Here is a 21,508-nt window from a genome sequence, read left to right on the forward strand (position 1 = left end):
GACTACCTGGCCTGATGACTCCGTGCTGTCCCCAGTCCACCTGGCCGTGCTGCTGCTCCAGTTTCAACTGTTCTGCCTGCGGCTATGGAACCCTGACCTGTTCACCGGACGTGCTAGACCTGCTGTTTTCAACTCTCTAGAGACAGCAGGAGGCGTAGAGATACTCTGAATGATCGGCTATGAAAAGCCAACTGACATTTACTCCTGAGRTGCTGACCTGTTGCACCCTCGACAACCACTGTGATTATTATTATGGTGCACCAGAAGAGTCCATGGTGGTGGATAGGCCTACACTGCAGGCTGCAGGGGTTGCCTTTCACCAGCAGGATCTTGACATTTTAAAGGTTAAGACTTTGGCCTTTATAGCTATGGTAATTAATGGCACTGCCAAGGTGGAGAGAAGGTCCAGGAAGATAGAAATCATAGTGGATGCGGCGGAGCGCTTCCTGGAGCTGAAAGATTTCTCAGCGAAGGAGTTACATGGATTATTGGCACAAGCCATACCACCTTCAGGTCCTAGAGCCTGAGCAGGGAGATATGGAGAATTAAAAGGAAGAAGTGGGAGTTTTGATTGTTTTGGCAATGTACTATTTTTATTAGGGTGGATTAAGTTAGTTACCCTATTATATATGGATTTATTTTTTGGGGGGGAGTTTCAACCCGTCCGCCATAAAACCCACAGAAGAAGAAGCAGGCAGGTCTGGGTGGGGGAGCTGTGCTTTGAACATTGGGCTTGTAGCTTTGGCAAGTATCTGTATTGCATTCACCTTAACAGGGGGAGGTTGTTGTTCGCTGCTGGGTAGGGCAGCTGGCGACGAAGACAAGTAGTAAGGTGGAATTTGGGGAACCAGATAAGATAGTGGGGTTGCTAGGAGTGTGAGCCATCTCCCCTACTTTTGGGAACAGACTGCGCTACGTGTTGTAGCATGATCTTTGACATGCAAATTAATTAGCTAAGCTTTATCAGTGTTTGTAAACAGAGCGCACTGTGAGTAGTGTGCTCCTCTATTCTGCATAATTAATCAGGCCAAAACCTACAGTGATCAACCTGAATCTGAGTACAGCCTAGTTGTTCCTGTCCAGTTTGTGGCCTATTCAGTGCACCATGGATAGGTATCCACTGCTGGTCTGCCACTAGCCACACCGACCGGCGCAAGGGTCGCACTCCCAGACCCCATGGGGGGTCCCGTCAGCTGGGAGAGCTAAGTGTTTAGCTAAATGTTCAATGTTATGTCTATGTCCTCTTTCATTGGCCTAGTCTTGTTAAATGTTTCTAGAATGTATAGTTTTCGAAATACAGTGCAGGTTATGTGGGTGGACAGAAAAGTGTTTCCAGACTGCGTAGCTCAGTGGGGGGGGGGGGGGGGTTCTATGACTTTATTATCATGTGTGGGTCTCTGAACCGTGTGTAGGCTATCATGCCCCTGTGTAGAGCGCATTTGCATGTTTGCACAATAATAGTGTTTCATTGGTGTAATATTTGTGTTGTGGAGAAATGACCAGGCAGGAGACTGGAGTACAGTTAGTTTCGTTTAGTCTAAACCTCTTGTGCTCTACAGCCCCCGGCACAATAGTGCGCATGTTCATTTCCTATTAGGTGTAGTAACGTAATACTGCCGTAATACATTACTGCTTAGTAACAGCATAGTAACTAATATAAACAGATGTACATCAGATACTACACTCCTCCCCCATAGTGTTTAACCCAGAGAACAAGGTAAATATGTTAGGGAAGTGTCAGTGTGCAGCGGGTAGGACGGAGTCAGGCGCAGGACACAGAACTGAGTAAAAATGTACTTTACTCGAATAAATCACAAACTAATTCCATACAGGGAAAATATTCCAGCTCGACGCAAAAGAGCGACCACTTAACAAAGAACATGAAGACGTAGTGCCCAAACACACTAACACAAACAATATCCCACAAAGCAGGTGGGAGATAGGGCTTCCTAAATATGATCCCCAATTAGAGGCAACGATTACCAGCTGCATGTAATTGGAACCATACAAAACCACCAACATAGAAATACACATTCTAGAACACCCCCCTAGTCACACCCTGACCTAAACCACTATAGAGAATCCAAGGGCTCTCTATGGTCAGGGCGTGACAGGAACTACTAATGCAATAGCTGAACAATGCATTCTTAAACATTTTTCAACTACTGGGTTGAAGCAGACTTTTCAGAGCCCAGCTCAAATCCAGGGGATTATTCTGCACCGAAGATGGAATTTGTGTTCTAATAACTAACCCATGTCCTTTTTCTTTCTTTTTATCTAGGAAATATTAAAGTGTTTTTGTTTTACTGTCTGTTACCTCCTGAAACAGCTCAACTCACAGGTCAAGCTTTTGAGGTGCCCTTCGCTGTCGAATAGGATATCTCCGCTTCTCCTGGGCTTCCGGTGGTGGGCCAGGTTCAGGAGGAAGGTCAGGCTCTGTCTCTCCCGTGTGTCCACAGTCAGGAGAATAGTCCTGGGGGTCGTTATTGTTCTTGTTCTCTCGGCATGTCTCTGCTGGGGCGTTGGACCGTAGCAGATGATCCACATGAACGTTGACATGGCGATGACCAATTTGGACTTGGTAAGTCAAAGGTCCTCTACACCTGAGTTCCACAGGCACTTGGGGTGTCTGAAATCACGTACCATCACCCTCTCTCCCTCTTTGAATACTCTGACAGTCTTTGAGTGTCTGTCATGAGCTTTCTTATGCTGTAGCTGGTGCTTTGCCACAGTGCTTGATAAGTCTGGTTTCAACAATGTCAGGTGGGTACGTGGTTGGAGTTTCAGAAACAGTTCAGCTGGTGTACATTCCGTTACTGTGTGTAGTGTGTTAAGTAAGTAAACAGGAACCAGGGAAGCCTTTGGTGGGTGGGCACAGTCTGAACCTCGAGTCTAGTCCAGGGCTTCTTAACGGTTTGCACGGCTCTCTCCGCTGCTCAGTTTGATGCCGGATGGTAAGATGGTGACAGGATGTGCCTTACTCCGTTGTTCTTGAGAAACATTTCAAAATCGTTTGACATGAAAAGAGGGCCATTGTCCTATACGAGCTCCTTGACTAATCATGCGAACAGGTGTCTGAGAAGATTGAAGGTCTTCTCAGCTGTGGTCAGTTGAGTAGGGAACACTTCCATCCACTTGGAATGGACATTGACAAGCAACATTTCCTTGTTGTCGTCGATCTCGACGTAATCCACATGGATGCGTTCCCATGGTGTATCAGCCCAGGACCATGGATGAAGAGGTGCAGCAGCAGGCTTGTTGCAAACAGCTTCACAAGGTGAGCAGTGGGGCGGCAGCAGAGCCCAGTGTTGGACTAGTAACCGAAAAGTTGCAAGATCGAATCCCCGAGCTGACAAGGTACAAATCTGTCGTTCTGCACCTGAACAAGGCAGTTAACCCACTGTTCCTAGGCCGTCATTGAAAAGAAGAATTTGTTCTTAACTGACTTGCCTAGTTACATAAAGGTAAAATAGAACATGCTGTTGAATGTCCTGATCCAGTTCAGGCCACCACAGATAACTGCGGGCGAGTGCTTTCATTCGAGTGATCCCTGGATGTCCCTAATGCAGGTCAGATGGCAGTCTCCTCTGGAATTTGTGACGTACCACCTCCCTTGATCCCCACAGAACACATCCTTGATCAGTGGACACCTGGTCTTTCTTGTTGATGAATGGATGAAGGTTATCGTCATGAAGGTTATCGTCACGAGGATGTCGTCCATGAAGCACACATTGTCTATAACGTCCAAGATCTGATCCATTGTGTGTTGGAATATCGCTGGAGTTGTCGAGATTCCATAGGCCAAGCGGTTGAATCTGAATAGCCCCTTGTGTGTATTGATGGTCAGATACTGTTCTGACTCTGGATCCAGCTTCAGTTGCTGATAAAAACGAATGCCAGGACTTGCTTACTGAAAACCTTCCCACCAGCTAGAGTGGCAAACAGATCTTCAGCAATTGGTAGTGGATATTCCTCTGGTAGTATGCAGCGATTTACTGTGACCTTGTAGTCTCCGCACATTCTGACGGTCTTGTCTTTTTTTGGCACTGTAACGATCAGAGCAGCCCAGTCGCTCCTCGCTACTTTTGTGATGATGTTATTCTTCTGTAGGCGGTCCAGTTCCTTCTCTACTGCTTCCTTAAGAGCATAGGGAACTGGACGTGGTTTGTGAAAGATCGGCTTGGTTACTTCTTGCACTCTGACTTTTGCTGTGAAGTCTTGCCATAGCCACCTTTGAAAAGTTCTTTGTGCTTCTCCAGCATGTTAGTGAGTGTAGCCTGACTCACTGGTTTATCATTTTTCAGACTGAAGGTTTCTCCCCAGTTCAACTTGATCTTTTGTAGCCAGTTTCTGCCTAGCAAGGCAGATTTTTCTCCTTTAACAATGACAAGCGGTAGCATCCACTTCTTCCCCTCATACCGGACTGGTACCTGGATCTGCCCTAACACAGGAATAGTGTCACCAGTGTACGAAGAAAGGCGGATGGACGCTGGCTGAAGAGGGCACTCTTTCAGTTTTTCTTTGTAGAGTCTTTCTGGAATAAGCGATACAGACGCTCCGGTGTCCAGCTGCATTTTCACTGTTTTTCCCGCTAACTCCATGCTGAGATAGATTCCATATTTTAGTTGTTGAGCTGTGTACACCGTGAACAGTTCCAATACTGTTTCAGTTGTACCTTCCTCTTCTTGTGCTGCGTCTGACAATGTGCGCTCTTGCCATGCGTTTTGGAGCTTTACACACTCTTTGTAGATGTCCAACCTTTCCACAATTGTGTCACTTTTCATTTTGGAATTGACATTCACTGTGCTGATGATTATCTCCCCCACATCTGTAGCAACTTGGCTTAGACCTTTGTGATGTGGACTGCTTTGTTCTTGTGTAATCTTGAGAACGGGACTGAGAAAAGTGTGACTTGTGAGCCTTTTTCACCACGTGCATCACTGACCTTGTGAACACCTTTCTGACGTTCTGCATGTCCTGATAGCTCAATAGTATCCCTGTGGGGAAGCGCGAGTTCAAGTGCGATATCACAGGCTTTCTTAAAGGTCAGGTCCTTCTCTGACAGAAGCCTTCTGTGATATGCTTCACCTGTGAGACCACATACAAACTTGTCTCGAAGAGCAACATCAAGAAATTGTGCAAACTCACATGTACTTGCCAGCCTTTCCAAAGCAAGGATGTAGTCAGCCACGGTTTCCCCTTGACTCTGGTGACGTTGGTAAAATCTGAAACGTTCTGCAATGAGAATTGGCTTAGGCTTGAAATGCCTTGAAAGAGTTTCAGTCAGTTCTGCATAGGTCAACTCCACTGCTTTTATTGGTTCAATGAGACCTTTCAGCAATCCAAAACTCAGTTGGACCCAAAACACTGAGAAATACGTCTGCTTTCTTTTCATTTTTGATTTCATTTGCAGCCAGCCAATGCTCTAAATAGGTATCAAAATTCTCTTTTGTAGCCTCAAACTCTGGTACTCGACCAATGGTTGCCATTTTCACAGTTCTTTGTTCAGTTTCCTCATTCCTTGTATTCCTTAATTTTCTGAATTGTCATCGAATTCTTCATTTCAGAACTTTCTGCAATTACTTCATTCACTGCACTCATTTGTAATAATGTACACTGTTACGTTTCTTCCTTTTTTAAACAATATTTCTCCACTGAGATCGCCAATTTCAATGGGTTCAGTGACAGTTTTGTTTAACCACCAGAGGGCAGTGTCGCTATTCTAGACTCCAATAGGCTTGCTACTTGGCAGCTCCTGAACACTGTACCTGCTAGCAGTGTTAAGCCTTTTCTACTGGCGAAAAAAAAAGAAGATAACTGACGATTTACATAATTATTTTGAGTTTCATTACTCACGCAACATTCTTCCCTTCACGCAATGTCCGTTTAAGAAGCTTAATCACCATTCGTCGTCACTGTAATATTTGTGTTGTGGAGAAATGACCAGACAGGAGACGGGAGTACAGTTTCGTTTAGTCAAAACCTCTCGGGCTCTACAGCCTCCGGCACAATAGTGCGCATGTGCATTTCCTATTAGGTGTTGTAACGTAACACTGCCGTAATACATTACTGCTTAGTAACAGCATAGTAACTAATATAAACAGATGTAGATCACAGATACTACAATTGGGCTAGGCCCTGTTTGCAGTGAAGTAGTAATAGGACCGTGGATGTTAAGTTCTCCTTAACCGTAAATCTCACGTGTGTATGTGTAACTTTTTAATGCGTTATTGTCTGTGCCTGACACCACCTTTGGGTCATTGCAGCATTTCTGATTAGATTACAGAGACTGCAGGAATTTAGTAGGTCGCCAAGCATTTCATGCACGCTGTCTTATGAAATTGTGTATTTACACTGAATAAAAATATAAAAGCAACATGTAAAGTGTTAGTCACATGTTTCATGAGCTGAAAAGAAAATCCCAGAAATATTTTATACGCACAAACCTAACTTCTCTAAAATGTTGTGGACAAATTTGTTTACATCCCTGTTAGAGAGTATTTCTCTTGCCAAGATAATCCATATGTGACATATCAAGAAGCTGATTAAAAAGCATGATCATTACACAGGTGCATCTTGTGCTGGGGACAACAAAAGGCCACTCTAAAATGTGCAGTTTTGTCACATAACACAATGCAACAGATGTCTCAAGTTTTGAGGGATAGTGTAATTGGCATGCTGACTGCAGGAATGGCCACCAGAGCTGTTGTCAGATAGTTTAATGTTCATTTCTTTACCATAAGCTACCTCAAGTCGTTTGAAAGAATTTGGCAGTATGTCCAACCGGCCTTAACCTCAGACTAAGTGTATGGTGTCGTGTAGTCAAGTGGTTTGCTGATGTCAATGTTGTGTACAGAGGACTCCATGGTGGGGTTATGGAATGGGCAGGCACAAGCTACGGACAACTAACATTTCATTTTATCATTGGCAATTAGAATTCACAGAGATCTTGAGGCCCACTTGTCGTGCCATTCATCCGCCGCCATCGCCTCATGTTTCAGCATGATAATGCCCCATGTTGCAAGGATTTGTACACAATTTCTGAAAGCTGAAAATGTCTGTTCTTCCATGGCCTGCATACTCACCAGACATGTCACCTATTGAGCGTGTTTGGGATGCTCAGGATCGACATATACAACAGCGTGTTCCAGTTCCGCCAATATCCAGCAACTTCGCACGGCAATTGAAGTGTGACAACACTCCACAATCAACAACCTGATCAACTCTATGCAAATGAGATGTCGCGCTGCATGAGGCAAATGGTGGTCACAGATACTGACTTGTTTTCTGATCCACGCCCCTACTTTTTTATATATATACAGTACAATATATATACAAATATGTGGACACCCCTATTTCAGCCACACCCATTGCTGACAGGTGTATACAATTTTGCACACAGCCATGCAATCTCCATAGACAGACATTGGCAGTAGAATGGAGTGTGACCCTCACAAACTTTTACAGATGCACAATTGAGAGCATTCTGTCGGACTGTTTCACCACCTGGTACGGCAACTGCACCGCCCGCAACAGCAGGGCTCTCCAGAGGGTGGTGCGGTCTTCCCAACGCATCACCGGGGGCACACTGCCTTCACCACCCGAGCCCACGGCCTGTTCCCTGCTACCATCCAGAATGCGAGGTCAGTACAGGTGCATCAAAGCTGACACTGAAAAATAGCTTCCATCTCAAGACAATCAGACTGTTAAATAGCCATCACTGCAGCATTCTCTAAGGTGCAGGGTTGAGTAACCGGGTGGTGACCTCGCCTTCTACCACCTGGTTACTCAACCCTGCACCTTAGAGAATGCTGCCCTATATACATAGACATGGGATCACTGTTTATTTTAATAATAGAACACTAGTCACTTTAATAATGTTCATATGCTGCTTTACTCATTTAATATGTGTATACTGTATTCTATTCTACTATATTTTAGTCAATACCACTCCGACATTGCCCGTCCTAATATTTATATATTTTTATTAATTCCATTCTTTTACTTTATAATGTGTGAATTTTTAAATACTACTGCACTGTTGGAGCAAGCATTTCACTACACCCGCAATAACATCTGCTACCTAGGTGACCAATTTGATTTGATTTTGAATGGCCTCTCTGAAGAGCTCAGTGATAGGATGCCACCTTTCCAACAAGTCAGTTTATCAAATTGCTGCCCTGCTAGAGCTGCCCCTGTCAACTAAGTGCTGTTATTGTGAAGTGGAAACGTCTAGGAGCAACAACTGCTCAGCCGCGAAGTGGTAGGCCACACAAGTTCACAGGACTGCCGAGTGCTGAAGCTTGTAAAAATAGTCTGTCCTCAGTTGCAACGTTGACTACAGAGTTCCAAACTGCCTCTGGAAGCAAAGTCAGCATAAGAACTGTTCATCGGGAGCTTCATGAAATGGGTTTCCATGGCTGAGCAGCGCACACAGGCCTAACATGCTGATCACGCCGCCCGGGTCGAGTGCTTGAGCGTTGCAAAATAAATGTACAAATGTTATTCAATCATTGCACCCACACTGGTCGGTCGTCTGCGTAGCCAGGCGCTAAAATAGAACTTGGTTCTATTTGTGATGCTTGACGTGCTGCAAGTCCCGCCTCTCCCATCTCCTCATTGGTTTTTAGGAGCATATACCCACGTGGGTGATTTGAAAGATGAACTGTGGTCCACACTCCAGTCCAGGTGGGTGGTGGTGGTGGTGGTAATGCACCTTAAAGTTGGTTGCCAACCGCCATATACCACACCACCTCAAGCTGAACCTCGGCAAGACGGAGCTGCTCTTCCTCCCGGGGAAGGACTGCCCGTTCCATGATCTCGCCATCACGGTTGACAACTCCATTGTGTCCTCCTCCCAGAGTGCTAAGAACCTTGGCGTGATCCTGGACAACACCCTGTCGTTCTCAACTAACATCAAGGCGGTGACCCGTTCCTGTAGGTTCATGCTCTACAACATTCGCAGAGTACGACCCTGCCTCACGCAGGAAGCGGCGCAGGTCCTAATCCAGGCACTTGTCATCTCCCGTCTGGATTACTGCAACTCGCTGTTGGCTGGGCTCCCTGCCTGTGCCATTAAACCCCTACAACTCATCCAGAACGCCGCAGCCCGTCTGGTGTTCAACTTTCCCAAGTTCTCTCACGTCACCCCGCTCCTCCGCTCTCTCCACTGGCTTCCAGTTGAAGCTCGCATCCGCTACAAGACCATGGTGCTTGCCTACGGAGCTGTGAGGGGAACGGCACCTCCGTACCTTCAGGCTCTGATCAGGCCCTACACCCAAACAAGGGCACTGCGTTCATCCACCTCTGGCCTGCTCGCCTCCCTACCTCTGAGGAAGTACAGTTCCCGCTCAGCCCAGTCAAAACTGTTCGCTGCTCTGGCACCCCAATGGTGGAACAAACTCCCTCACGACGCCAGGTCAGCGGAGTCAATCACCACCTTCCGGAGACACCTGAAACCCCACCTCTTTAAGGAATACCTAGGATAGGATAAAGTAATCCTTCTACCCCCCCCCCCCCCTTAAAAGAGTTAGATGCACTATTGTAAAGTGGTTGTTCCACTGGATATCATAAGGTGAATGCACCAATTTGTAAGTCGCTCTGGATAAGAGCGTCTGCTAAATGACTTAAATGTAATGTAAATGTATATAAGGAGGAGAGATTACTAGAAACTAACTCGGTTTACCCTTTTATCTGTGGATTAATTGTCGGAATAGAGGACCTTGTGCATTTCAGGTCAAATAACAACCTAATGTTTATATCCCAGGACAAATTAGCTAGCAACAACAAGCTAGCTAGTGAAATTGCCATAAATGTTTAATGCTTTTCGATGTGTCTCTGACGAATATAGTTGGTTCAAAGTTTGTTTAGATATTTCAATCTGAGTGTCCTGAACGCTTCTGGTGTGGGTGGAAAAAAATCAACATGCGGCGACTGTACACGCGAGTGGTGTGGTCAGCATGTGCGATCACCATGCCCGATGTTAATTGTTGGCTGGAGTGGTGTAAAGCGCGCCGCCATTGGACTCTGGAGCAGTGGAAACACATTCTCTGGAGTGATAAATCATGCTTCACCATCTGACGGATGAATCTGGATTTGGCGGATGCCAGGAGAACGCTACCTGCCCGAATGCTCAGTGCCAACTGTGAAGTTTGGTGAAGAAGGAATAATGGTCTGGGGCTATTTTTGTGGTTCGGGCTAGGCCCCTTAGTTCCAGTGAAGGGAAATCTTAACGCTACAGCATGCAATGACATTCTCGACAATTCTGTGCTGCCAACTTTGTGTCCCTTTCCTTTTTCAGCCTGACAATGCCACCATGCACAAACCGAGGTCCATACAGAAATGTTTTGTTGATCGGTGTGGAAGAACTTGACTGGCCTGCACAGAGCCCTGACCTCAACCCCATCGAACACTTTAAGGGATGAACTGGAACGTCGACTGCAAGCCAGGCCTAATCTCCCAACATCAGTGCCCACTAATGCTCTTGTGGCTGAATGCAAGCAAGTCACCGCAGCAACATCTAGTGAAAAGCTTTCCCAGAAGTGTGGAGGTTGTTATAGCAGCAAAGCGGGGACCAACTCCATATTAAGGGCCATGATTTTGGAATGAGATGTTCAACGAGCAGGTGTCCACATACTTTTGGTCATGTAATGTATCTGTGCCTAATAGAATCCATATTTATTTCAATTGACTGATTTCCTTACATGAACAGTAACTCAGTAAAATCTCTGAAAGTGTAATAAAGATAATTTTTTGCTATATCTGAGTTTTGCTGTGTCCTATACTCTGACGTCTGACCATACCGGTTAAAACAAAGGCTATTTCTTACAATGTTAAAGGCTTGATGAGCACTTTTTTCCCATTATTTATTATGCCAGCCAATGTGCTCTCGTGTGTGGTGGATATAGCTTTGTCCATTTTTATATAATCCATAACATTTTTAGAACTCTCTGGGGAGGTTATTTCCTCAATGTAATCCCTGCTGTAACCATGCATAATGCCAAGCAGATTTCTGGAGCTTTCACTATTTTGCATAGAGCTTGGTCTTAGATTTCCTTTCTTGGCTGTAATTTCCCATTGGTGAATTTTCTGTGTTTCAAATGGCACCCTATTCCCTTTTATTGTACACTTCTTTTGACCTGGGCCCATAAGGCTCTAGTTAAAAGTACTGCGCTATATAGGGCAGTGGTTCTCCTTTCCTTGGGACCCCAAGACGTTTCACAATTTTGCTGTAACCCTGAACTAACTCACCTGATTCACCTAGTCAAGGGCTTGATGATTAGTTGACCATTTTAATCAGGCGTGCTAGCTGGGGAATAGTTCAAATAAATGGAATGAATGGCTGGGGGCCCCCAAGGAGAGGTTGAGAACCCATGATAGGGTGCCATTTGAGACGCATCCTGTGTCATTTCCATATTATTCAATTACATCTTTACACTTGTCAGGAAATTAATTGCCTGAAATTCATCTTTAAAATCAACACAAGGCAGCTTTAAAGCAGCCTGAACAAAAATATACTTTGATATTACCAACACACATCTACCAAATTACTTTTGGAATTACAAATGGTGGGACATGAAAGCTTGCTTTTGCAATACTGTGGAGGGGTTGCTGGATTATTGTGGGACCCATTGGAAAACCCATGTTGTATTCTGAACCCAGAAGTCTCACACAACCCCAAGTCCATAGGGAGCCCAGTGATTCTTTTTCTTAAGCGTCTTTACCTGAACGAGGGATATGATGGATACAATATTAGAAAACAGTAAACTAACACCCGTTCTATCTTGTTGCTGTTCCAAACTAATGGTTCTCACACATTATGAAACATAAACCTGGCATGATTGAATCTGTTGTTCCAGTGTAGTTAAACTGCCCTTAAAAAAAATAGGAACATAAGTAAATGTGTGCCATAACTGTCACGTTTACTCCGGTGCTCGACATCACTAGTTGTCTCTTCATTACGCACACCTGTCACCATTGTTACGCGCACCTGCGCCTCATCACCTTCCTGATTACCTTCCTTATATCCCTTGGTTCTTTCCTCAGACGTTGTCATTTCTGTTTCATGTAGAAACACACTATTCGTGTTTCTTGTTTGGTCCATGTTCGTTTATTTATTAAATTCACTCCCTGTACTTGCTTCCCATTTATGAGCGTACACGTTACACAAGCCTTGTTTGGGGGGGTACAGTTCATATAAGGAAATCAGTCAATTGAAATAAATTCATTAGGCCCTAATCTATGGATTGTGCATGACCGTGAATACAGATAACCATCTGTTCATCACAGATGCCTTAAAAAAAGTAGGAGTGTGGATCAGAAAACCCGTTAGTATCTGGCACCATTTGCCTCATGCAGCGCGACATCTCTTTAGCATAGAGGGGATCAGGCTGTTGATTGAGGCCTGTGGAATGTTATCCAACTCGTCTTCAATGGCTGTGCAAAGTTTCTGGATATTGCCGGTAACTGGAACATGCTGTCGATCCAGAGCATCCCAAACATGCCCAATTGGTGACATGTCTGAGTATGCAAGCCATGGAAGAACTGACAAGGGGCCGTGCATTATCATGCTGAAACATGAGGTGACGGCGGTGGATGAATGGCACAACAATGGTCCTAAGGATCTTGTCACGGTATCTCTGTGCAATCAATTTCACATCGATAAAATGCAATTGTGTTCGCTGTCTGCCATCTGCCTGGTTGAGTTGAAACCAGGATTCATCCGTGAAGAGCACACTTCTCCAGCATGCCAGTGGCCATCGACGGTGACAATTTTCCCACTGAAGTTGGTTATGACACCAGTGAGGAGGATGAGCATGCAAACGACGTAGGAGGCGGCTTATGGTACAGAAATTAACATTACATTCTCTGGTAACAGCTTTGGTGGCCATTCTTGCAGTCAGCATGTCAATTGCACTCTCCCTCAACTTGAGACATCTGTGGCATTTTGTTGTGACAAAACTGCACATTTTAGAGTGGCCTTTTATTGTCCCCAGCACAAGTGCACCTGTGTAATGACCATGCTATTTAATCAGCTTTTTGATATGCCACACCTGTCAGGTGGATGGATTATCATGGCAAAATATAAATGCTCACCAACAGGGTTTTAAAATTTGTGCAGAACATTTGAGAGAAATAAGCTTTTTGTGCATATGGAACATTTCTTGGATCTTTTATTTCAGCTCATGAAACATTTTTTTCAGTGTAGAAAACGTATAGCCATGAATGCACATCAGAACAATCCATTGAGCATTCTAACCTTGAACACATTCACTGTTCCAGTTGAAGCCACACGCTGTTCTTGAGAGCGGCTTATAAAATACCTCCAGCTATTCAACAGTTGAGATCGATACACATCTGTTCCATCATGGTCAAGGAGTGCAAAAACATAATGTAATCCAGTGGTTTCCAAATGGCACTTCCACTCTCCCTTTCTTTTGATGGTACATATGCATGGTGTGAGAAGAGAGAGGGTCTTTCAAATGATGTCAAGAATAGCACTGAAGAGAACAAATACATATTTCCCATAAATGTTGTTGGGCTCCATGCTCCACTCCACTCCATTCTTCCCCCTCCGAAGGTCTAGGGAAGAGTTGGATCAGTACATTTATTTTATTAGGGTGAAACTTAAAATGGAAGCCTGTATCAGTACCAGTTTGTACCCTCAATTTGTAGTGTCTAGTGTACCGAAAATGTGTCGCATCTAGGGAAAACAAAAGTATTTACTTACCCTCTAGTTCACCTCAGTTCAAAGAAGGTATGTTTTCACATCTGAAAGAAATGGTGGTTGGGCAAAATAGTCATGCATGTTATAAGCCTCAGATATTGTAACAACCTTTAAGTGCATTATAAACTTCCCCAAGGGACTTTGAGTTGTAATACAGTAAGTGTGCTTAAGTCCCAGATTCAAGTCCTGGTTGGGCTATCCTCAGAATTCCATATATTGGTGCCAGAAATGGGATGGCACAGCCTGTGAGGCCAAAGGGAGTTAATTCTCTTGGGGTCGTGGTTATGTGGTTAAAACYTGAAAAAAAACTGTGTTTGAGTCTTTGCAAGGCAGGTACCCTAGTGGTTAGATCGTTGGGCCAGTAACCGAAAGGTTGCAGGATCGAATCCCCAAGCTGACAAGGTAAAAATTCTGTCGTTCTGCCCCTGAACAAGGCAGTTAACCCACTGTTCCTAGGCCGTCATTGAAAATAAGAATATGTTCTTAACTGACTTGCCTAGTTAAATAAAGGTTAACAAAAAGGCTGACCTTGAATTTTCTACAATATATTTCCAGTATGAATAATAGAAGTACAGTGGCAAGAAAAAGTATGTGAATTACCTGGATTTCTGCATAAATTGGTCATCAAATTTGATCTGATATCCATCTAAGTCACAGCAATAGACAAACATAATTTGTGTGTTATTAGTTTAAACTATTGTATTTTTCTTGTCTATATTGAATACATTTAAACATTCAGTGTAGGTTGGGAAAAAGTATGTAAACCCCTAGGCTAATGACTTCTCCAAAAGCTAATTGGAGTCAGCTAACCTGGAGTCCAATCAATGAGACGAGATTGGAGATGTTGGTTAGAACTGCCTTGACCTATAAAAAAAATCCCAATTTAACTTTGCTATTCATAAGAAGCATTGCCTGATGTGAACCATGACTTGAACATAAGAGATCTCAGTAGACCTAAGATTAAGAATTGTTGACTTGCATAAAGCTGGAAAGGGTTACAAAAGTATCTCTAAAAGCCTTGATGTTCATCAGTCCACAATAAGACAAATTGTCTATAAATGGAGGAAGTTCGGCACTGTTGCTACTCAACTGGGAGTGGCCGTCCTGCAAAGAGGACTGCAAGAGCACAGCGCAGAATGCTCAATGAGGTTAAGAAGAATCTGAGTGTGTCAGCTAAAGACTTACAGAAATCTCTGGAAAATGCTAACATCTCTGTTGACGAGTCTACTATACGTAAAACACTAAACAACAATGGTGTTCGTGGAAGGACACCACGGAAGATGCCACTGCTGTCCAAAAAAAACATTGCTGCACATCTGAAGTTTGCAAAAGTGCACCTGGATGTTACTGGCAAAATATTCTGTGGACAGATTAAACTACAGTTGAGTTGTTTGGAAGGAACACACAACACTGTGTGGAGAAAAAAGGCACAGCACACCAACATCAAAACCTCATCCCAACTGTATGGTGGAAGGAGCATCATGGTTTGGGGCTGCTTTGCTGCCTCAGGGCTTGGACAGCCTGCTATCATCAACAGAAAAATGAATTCCGAAGTTTATCAAGACAATTTGCAGGAGATTGTTAGACTATCTGTCCCACAATTGAAGCTCAACAGAAGTTGGGTGATGCAACAGGACAACGATCCAAAACACAGAAGTAAATCAACAACAGAATGGCTTCAACAGAAGAAAATACCCCTTCTGGAGTGGCCCAGTCAGAGCCCTGATCTCAACCTGATTTGAGATGCTGTGGTATGACCTCGAGAGCAGTTCACACCAGACATCCCAAGAATAAACAGTTTTGTAAAGAGGAATGGTCCAAATTCCTGACCGTTGTGCAGGTCTGATCCGCAACTACAGAAAACGTTTGGTTGAGGGTCAACCAGTTAACAAATCCAAGGGTTCACATACTTTTTCCACCCTGCACTGTGAATGTTTACATAGTATGTTCAATAGAGACATGAAAACGTATAATTGTTTGTGTGTTATTAGTTTAAGCAGACTGTTTTTGTCTATTGTCGTGACCTAGATGAAGATCAGATGAAATTTTATGACCAATGTATGCAGAAATCCAAAGGGTTCACATACTTTTTCTTGCCACTGTAGTTCTCAAGTCCACACACTAAGATAACATTGCATCGTATTCCGCTTTGCCATTCAGCCTGTGTTTTCATTCCCCATTTGTCATGCTCAGGAACAAAAACTGTGCTGAAGTAAAAATGAAAACCGTCGTAACGGATGATTAATAAACCCCTGGTAATTGCATCTGAAAAAATATTTTAGCGTCTAATTTAAAAGACAAATTACCTATCAATAATATTTCAGGCCGAGAAATCTTTGATCTAAGCCCTATGCATGTGTACACATTTAATGAAACTGCACACATCTTCCAGTATTAATAAGAATACAAGAACATAATTAATTAAACAGCCTAGCCTAGTCCTACTGCTGACGCACCAACAATGTAAAATACAAAGTACATMTTTTTCCATTACACCCTGGTGTGTCTGGTATAGTAACACCAAGAGGTCAGTGGTTTCTTCATGAAAATGAGATGTACATTTTATTGATGGTGTGCACAATATGGACATGCCAGTGACTCCATTATATCTACACTGATCATTTGGCATTTTGAAAGTCCAATGCAGCAGTTTCTATCTCAATATCAAATAATTTCTCGGTAAGAATTAAGTACCTTAATGTGATTGTTTTCAAATACATTGGTCAAAAAGAATCAAAAATAGCTACAAAGCCATTTCTCAAACATTTTAGGAAGTTGTATGAGTGTGGAGGGGAAAACTGAAAACTAGCTGTTATTGGCAGAGCGGTTTGGAACTCTTTCTTATTCGTCTAACTAATTTACCGCCTGTCACCAGGCAGACCAAAACACCATCCTACCAAAACAGGCTGACATTTCAAACAGCTATTACACTAAGGACATCTTTCATTTCCAACTCAGTGTGGATATTAGGAAAGTATTCAGACCCCTTGACATTTTCCGTATTTTGTTATGTTACTGCCTTATTCTAAAATTGGTTAATAACCCCCCCCCCCCCCCTCAATCTACACAATATCCCATCATGACAAAGCAAAAGCAAGTTTGGGGGAATTTTTGCTAATTTAGAATTGTATATTTTTGATTCCATGTGTGTTATTTCATAGTTMTGTTTTTACTATTATTCTACAATGTAGAAAATAGTAAAAATAAAGAAATACCCTGGAATGAGTAAGTGTGTCCAAACTTATGACTGTTACTGTATAGAGTACCAGTCAATAGTTTGGACACACCTACTCATTCAAGGTTTCCCAAGTATACTGAGGACTTGTGGGCTGCTTTTCCTTCACTCTGCGATCCAACTCATCCCAAACCATCTCAATTGGTTTGAGGTCGGGTGATTGTGGTGACCAGGTCATCTGATACAGCACTCCATTACTCTCCTTCTTGGTAAAATATCCCTTACACAGCCTGGATGTGTGTTGGGTGATTGTCCCACTAAGCGCAAACCAGATGGGATGGCGTATCGCTGCAGAATGCTGTGGTAGCCATGCTGGTTAAGTGTGCCTTGAATTCTAAAGATAGACAGTGTCCCCAGCAAAGCACCATCACACCTGCTCCATGCTTTACGGTGGGAACGACACATGGGGAGATCATCCGTTAACCTACTCTGCGTCTCACAAAGACACGGCAGTTGGAACCAAAAACGTAATTTGCACTAATCAGACCAAAGGACAGATTTCCAACGGTCTAATGTCCATTGCTCGTGTTTCTTGGCCCAAAAAAGTATCTTATTCTTATTGGTGTCCTTTGGTAGTGGTTTCTTTGCAGAAATCCAACCATGAAGACCTGATTCACGCAGTCTCCTCTGAACAGTTGATGTTGAGATGTGTCTGTTACTGAACTCTGAAGCGTTTATCTGGACTGCAATTTCCGAGGCTGGTAACTAATGAACATATCCTCTGCAGCAGAGGTAACTCTGGGTCTTCCTTTCCTGTGGCGGTCCTCATGAGAGACAGTTTCATCATAGGGCTAAAAGGTTTTTGCAACTGCACTTGAAGAAACTTTCAAAGTTCTTGAAATCTTCCGTATGGACTGACCTTCATGTCTTAAAGTAATGATGGACTGTCGTTTCTCTCTGCTATTATTTGTATAGAAAATTAATTTCAAAGAAGGCACAGCAGTTAATTAAAATGCATTCCAGGTGACTACCTCATGAAGCTGGTTGAGAGAATGCCAAGAGTGTGTCACCAAGGCAAAGGGTGGCTACTTTGAAGAATTTCWAAAATAAAATATTTTTGATATACTTTTGGGTACTACATGATTCCATGTGTTATTTCATAGTTTTGATGTCTTCACTATTATTCTACAATGTAGAAAATAGAAAAAAATTAAGAAATACCCTGGAATGAGTAGGTGTGTCCCAACTTTTGACTGGTAGTGTGCGTGTGTATCTGTAAACACACACACACACTACCGTTCAAAAGTTTGCGGTCACTTAGAAATGTCCTTGTGTTTGAAAGAAAAGCAATTTTTTTGTCCATTTAAAATAACATAAAACTGATCATAAATACAGTGTAGACTTGTTAATGTTGTACATTACTATTGTAGCTGGAAACAGCTGATTTTGAATGGAATATCTACATAGGTGTACAGAGGCCCATTATCAGCAACTGCCACTCCTGTGTTTTAATGGCACGTTGTGTTCGCTTTATCATTTTAAAAGGCTAATTAATCATTAGAAAACCCTTTTCCAATTATATTAGCACAGCTGAAAACTGTTGTCCTGATTAAAGAAGCAATAAAACTGGCGGACAGATAGCCTTACATTCTCCTGCAAAATGTCTTGATAAACTTGAGAATACATTTTTCTGTCAATGACTGTAAAGCTGTCCAGGCCCTGAGGCAGCGAAAGCAGAGTCCTGACATACATTTCTTGCCACTGTATGCGACTTGTAAAGGACATTTCTACTCCTGAGCTTATTTAGGCTTGCCATAGCAAAGGGGTTGAATACGTATGACAAGACATTTCAGTTTTTTTTTTTATCACAGGCTCAAAATTACCAGAAACAAAGCACTTTCTTCTGAAACTCGTCAGTCTATACTTGTTCTGAGAAATGAAGGCTATTCCATGTGAGAAATTGCCAAAAAACTGAAGATCTCATATAACGTTGTGTACTACTCCCTTCATAGAACAGCGCAATCTGGCTCTAACCAGAATAGAAAGAGGAGTGGGAGGCTCCGGTGCTCAACTGAGCGTGGTGACAAGTACATTTGAGTGTCTAGTTTGAGAAACAGACGCCTCACAAGTCCTCAACTGGCAGCTTCATTAAATAGTACCCGCAAAACACCAGTCCATACAGGAAGTGAAAAATCTGAAAACGAGGCTCTGTTTCAGGGCCTGCCTATTCAACTGGCTTTTATTTATCGATATGCATGCACTTCCTACGCCTTCCACTAAATGTCAACAGGCAGTGGAAGGTGGAATGGGGTGTCTAGCTTGATCTGAGGCCGAACAAGAGCTTTTGGAGTGACAGGTCCGGTATTTTCTTTGTCTTCGACGGCGCGCGAGGGACCTCGACATTGTCTTCTGAAAAGCGTTCGGTATACACGGCGAATATCTCCGGCTCTGATTTTATTTGATACATATGATAATAACATCATAAAGTAGKTTTTTTCAACMGAGTTTTATCAGTTTATTCAACGTTTATTGGGACTTTTGGAGTTKTCCGTTCTTTGCGCCAAGAGAGGATGGGAATGTTAGCAACCTTGGCTAGCATTGTGGYGCAAATTCGACAGAAGAAATGGACATTCTAAAACCAARCAACGATTTATTCTGGAAATTGGACTCCTTGTACAACATTCTGATGGAAGCTCAGCAAAAGTAAGACAACATTTATGATGTTATTTCGTATTTCTGTGTAATATGTTGATGTCTATTCTCCGCCGTGTTGGTGAGCGCTGTCTCACAATAACCCAAGCTGTATGTTGTGGTAAAGTTATTTTAAAAAATCTAACACAGCGGTTGCATTAAGAACCAGTGTATCTTTCATTTGCTGTACAACATGTATTTTTTAGTAAAGTTTATGATGAGTTCTTTGGTCAGATTAGGTGAGTGTCCAATATTCTCCCGGACATTCTGAGGAGGCCAAATGTTTGCTAGTTAATCACAATGTATAACACGATTTGCAGCTCTAAATATGCAAATTTTCGAACAAAACATAAAATGTTATTGTATAACAAATGATGTTATAAAGACTGTTCATCTGATGAAGTTGTCCCAAAGGTTAGTGATTCATTTTATAACATTGCTGGTTTTTGCGAAAGCTACCTTTGTGGTGAATAAATGCGTTTGTGTGTTTGGCTATTGTGGTAAGCTAATATAATTCTATATTGTGTTTTCGCTGTAAAACACTTGGAAATATTGGCTGGATTCACAAGATGTTTATCTTTCATTTGCTGTACACCATGTATTTTTCATAATGTTTTATGATGAGATTTATGTATTTCAGTTGCTCTCTGTAATTATTCTGGCTGCTTTGGTGATATTTTTGATGGTGGCTGCAATGTAAAACTATGATTTATACCTCAAATATGCACATTTTTGAACAAAAATAAATGTATTGTATAACATGTTATAAGACTGTCATCTGATGAAGTTGTTTCTTGGTTAGTGACTAATTTAACTCATTTTTGTCAGTTTTGTGAAAGCTACCTTTGTGGTGAAACATGGTGAAATATGCGGTTGTGGTGTTTGGGCTATTGTGGTTAGCTAATAGAAATACATATTGTGTTTTCGCTGTAAAACATTTTAAAAATCGGAAATGATGCTGGATTCACAAGATGTTTATCTTTCATTTGCTGTATTGGACTTGTGATTTCATAAAAATTTATATATTATGATCTGATATCTCCATGCTCGCTCTGTTAGATCTGGAGGCTATTCTAGTCAGCTTTTATTGATGAGGAGGATCCCGGCATCCGGGAGGATGAGAAAGTAGAGTGTAATTAATGAAGCTGCCAGTTGAGACTGTGAGCGTAGATATTCCATAAAATCAGCCATTTCCAGCTACAATATCCTTTACAACTATTAACAATGTCCACGCTGTATTATGATACAGTGATGTTATTTTACTGGAAAAACGTGCTTTTCATTCAAAAACAAGGACATTTCTAAGTGACCCCAAATCTTTGAAACGAGTCAGTAAATACACTCTACATAACACACTACATAATCATACATACATACATACATACATACATACATACATACATACATACATACACATGTTTGGAATGATCACACCCGTGTGCTATGTGTGAAAAGGTTAACCAGCATGGTGACCACAGCATTCTGCAGCGATACGCCATCCCATCTGGTTTACGCTTAGTGGGACTATCATTCATTTTTCAACAGGACAATGACCCAACACACCTCAAGGCAATGTAAGGGCTATTTCACCAAGAAGGAGAGTGATGGAGTGATCCATTAGATCACCTGGCCTCCACAATCCCACGACCTCAACCAAATTGGGATGGTTTGGGATGAGTTGGAACGCAGAGTGAAGGAAAAGCAGCCAACAAGTGCTCAGAATATGTGGGAAATCCCTCAAGACTGTTGTAAAAGCATTCCAGGTGAAACTGGTTGAGAGAAACTTCAGACTTCAACTGTATTTCCAATTTGTAAGTCGCTCTGGATAAGAGCGTCTGCTAAATGACTTAAATGTAAAAATGTAAATGTAAATGTATGTGTGTGTGTATATATATATATACAGTTGAAGTCAGAAG

This window comes from Salvelinus sp. IW2-2015, linkage group LG1 (genome assembly GCF_002910315.2).
Source record: "Salvelinus sp. IW2-2015 linkage group LG1, ASM291031v2, whole genome shotgun sequence".
In the NCBI taxonomy this organism is placed as follows: domain Eukaryota; kingdom Metazoa; phylum Chordata; class Actinopteri; order Salmoniformes; family Salmonidae; genus Salvelinus; species Salvelinus sp. IW2-2015.